The sequence below is a fragment of the Nicotiana tomentosiformis genome, chromosome 12, assembly GCF_000390325.3.
Source record: "Nicotiana tomentosiformis chromosome 12, ASM39032v3, whole genome shotgun sequence".
NCBI lineage: Eukaryota > Viridiplantae > Streptophyta > Magnoliopsida > Solanales > Solanaceae > Nicotiana > Nicotiana tomentosiformis.
Genome location: NC_090823.1, coordinates 130,768,906 through 130,772,378, shown reverse-complemented (window position 1 = coordinate 130,772,378; position 3,473 = coordinate 130,768,906). Strand labels below are relative to the sequence as shown.

The 3,473-nt window shown below is 30.1% G+C and overlaps 2 long non-coding RNA genes across 2 annotated transcripts; one reads left to right on the top strand and one right to left on the bottom strand.

Annotated features, from left to right (window-relative positions):
- Positions 1 to 333: 333 nt before the first annotated feature.
- On the bottom strand, positions 334 to 1,566 carry LOC138903705 (uncharacterized). Its single transcript, XR_011413057.1, has 2 exons — positions 1,376 to 1,566; positions 334 to 719 (listed from the first exon to the last, which is right to left on the bottom strand). It is a non-coding gene; the product is annotated as an uncharacterized lncRNA (long non-coding RNA).
- Positions 1,567 to 2,500: 934 nt separating this feature from the next.
- On the top strand, positions 2,501 to 3,165 carry LOC104087674 (uncharacterized). Its single transcript, XR_684334.4, has 2 exons — positions 2,501 to 2,699; positions 2,802 to 3,165. It is a non-coding gene; the product is annotated as an uncharacterized lncRNA (long non-coding RNA).
- Positions 3,166 to 3,473: the final 308 nt, after the last annotated feature.

Sequence of the window (3,473 nt, the reverse complement as noted above, 5' to 3'; positions counted from 1 at the left end):
GCTGTTACTGGACATGTAAATCTCATTATGCTGCTAGGATTCTATAACTTTTTTTAAAAGAAAAATTGTAGTGCGCTATCAACCATTAGGCTAACAACTAGGCAGCTAGCTTCTTAATTTCATGTATAGTCCATGTATATGAGATAAATATTGGGTACGTATTTGTAAAGAATTTAAAAATGACAATTATAAATATCTTAAAAAGAAACTGTTGGATTTGGTTATTATTAAAGGCAGGTTTTGGACTCTTTTAATTTGAAACGAGGTATTTGGAGTAAAAGAACAGAATTCATTCAACAAGAAATAATAAATAAATAAAATACAACATACTCATACGAAAACACATATTTATTCGGACAAAAAATAGATAGTCACTTGTATTTTTTACCTTACAAATGACACAAAGCTTAAAACGGAGCAAGTAAAAATAAAAAGACCACAAAAAACACATTTATGAATTTGGCCGGCTATTTGTGTAAAATCATTTTTATCATATGAGATTCAAATCCTGGGATAGCATCTCATTGTAATATCATAATGATTATGCGCCGTTCGACATTGCCTACACTCTGAACCTCTGTTATTGCAATTTGCATCAGATTTGCAGAGGTTGTAACATCCTTTTTTATTAGTAAGATCTGGCACTAGAATTTGCTCAATCACCTCTTCTGCTTCTAAAGGTAGGTTTCGCATAGCCATCGCCCCAGTGTTTGAATGAACTGCACAACATGATCAACCAAATTAATATAAGTAGAAATACATAATTATACCAAGAATAAACTTAAATAGCTACCAACCAAATTGCTTAAAACTTAAAACAACCGACAGATGAATAACATAAGTATAATTCATATAATATCCATATAAATGTATATAATCAGTGTATGATTCATGTATAGCGGCAGATGCGTATCCACTGTATAAGCTATGGGTTCATATGAACACAACTTTCACTCATACCCTGTATTTTTACCCAAATAATCATTAAATATATACAAATAATAAATTTTGAACCCATTAAATTAGATGAGATGAGAGTAGAATTGAGAATCTGAATCCATAAAGTTTAAACCATGAATCCTATCAATGGAAATCTGATAACGCTTTTCTTTTTGCTCCGCGAGCCAGGAGCAAGCTAAGTAAATCTTAGCTTAAAATGAGTGAGATTCGATTATATTTCCTTGTAGTTTTTATTTTGCCATTTTTTTCCCTTCTCTATTATCCCAAAACTTCACATAATACGTATCATTACATTTTCGACTCAATTTTTTTTCAATTTATGTGATAGAAATTAGGAAAAATAAACAGTATATCTATATAAAGATCCCATTATACTATATATATAAAGTGACTAAGGGATGATGAAGTTACCCACCAGTTAGTGCCACAAGGAGAACACAAAAAAAGAAAGCTAGCTTGTGAGCCATTTTAACAGAGTTTGAAGTAGCTAATTGTGAGAGTGCATTTTCTTGCTTGATTAAAGTCCAAGGATATATATAGGTTTTTAAAAATTTCTTAAATATATGAAAATATCTTTCTTAAAAACTAGTACTATATATTATCCATCGCTAGTGTCCCATGTGCATTCTCTCTCCGGCTGCTAATATATAAAGCAGCCAAGGATGAATCACTTTTATAATAAGAATTAATAATTGTTTGGTAAACAATTATTATAGCACAATATTTTATTGATTATAAAATGCACTAGTTGCTCAAGTGAAAGACCGCCTATAATAAAGAATTAAAAGTGCTTTTGGCACTTGTGTAGAGATAGACATAAAATACATTATTTTATCGGCGGCTTTTCTTTGATCTATTACAAGTGAGGAGCGGAGCAGGAGCGACAGAACGAGTTCAGCCGCCGAACTCGTTAGCTTTAGTTCAAATATTATATTTATCTTTAAAAAAAAAAGTAATTGTGTAGAGATAGACATAAAATATATTATTTTAACGGCAGCTTTTCTTTGATCTATTACAAGTGAGGAGCGGAGCTCGAGTGAGAGCTTTTGTTCGAATATTATATTTGTCTTAAAAAAATTATTGAATATATATAAATTACTAATTTAGAATACTATAATTTAAGGTGATTAAAATCTCGAACTCATAAACTTGAAATTTCGATTTCGCCTTTGATCCATTAAATTTTATTTTAGTGGTGGCTTTACTATGGAATCACCTAAGAACATTGACTTTTAATAACAAATAATATACTACTTCCTCATTTTCAAATTAGATGAGTTATTTTCCTTTTAGTCTGTTTCAAAATAAATGATATATTTTTAGATTTGGAAATAATTCAACTTTAAACTCTTTATTTTACCCATTTTACCCTTAATGAGAAATTTTTAGTAACCACACAAATATCATGACCCCACAATACTTTTAGCCCTTAAATTTTTAAGACTACAAATTTAAAAAATCTTTTTTTCTTAAATTTCGAATAAAATTGAAATGGAGGGAGTATATTGTAAGGACATTAGCAGTGGATAGTAAAGATTTTTAGATAGATATATTATTATATTTTTAGAACTTGAGGGTTTATATATGTCCTTTCATCAATCAAGAAAATCCACTCACACAAGTAATTAGCTCTTCTTCTCACAATCAGCTCCCACTCCAAACTCTTGTTAACATGACTAAAAAGTGCCTATCTCACAAGCTCTCTTTCTTTTTTTGTTTTCTCCTTGTGGTACTAACAGGTCAGTAACTTCATCATTTTTTAGTCCCTTTGTAAATTAGTATAAATATTTATTTGTACTGTCGACAATATATATATAACGTAAACTCTTGTTATATTGCAGTACATTCTTTTTCGTCCTCAAACACTCGAGCAATGGCTTTGCGAGACATACCTTTTGAAGTAGAGTTTATTGAAAAGGTTCTGCTACCAAATAGTCTTACATATACTCAACGTTGTTGGGACCGTTGTGAAATTAATTTTGATTGTAGAAAATTGCCAGGTTGTGGGTATTGTCGACGGCAGAGTGCTAAATCGTCGTTTAAGAGATGCTTGACTCCACGTTGACCGATTTGAATCTCATATATTATAAAAGTTTTTAATTTTATTGCATTTTTACTCTAATTACGAGCTTCTTCTCCTTCTAACCTTTGTATCACTTGTAAGATTTATAATATTAGTGACTACAGTCAAACCTCTCTATAATATATTCGTTTGTTCTGAATATTTTTGAATATTATAGTGAATGACTGTTATAAAAAATATATATTATAATAGAACATAAAGTTTGGTCTCGGAATAACTTGACTTTTATTTACCCGAAAATTGGATAACAATTGAATTTATACGTGGTTTTAGGATACGTGATCTAATTTGATACAAAATGAGAAATCAGATTTAACACGAAAGAATAAATAGAAAAAATAAATACAAACCATGCAGATTGAATAAATTAAGCCTCGTAGGATTAGCCTCCTTTCAATTTAGGAGAGATAATGCCAGAATATTATCGCTG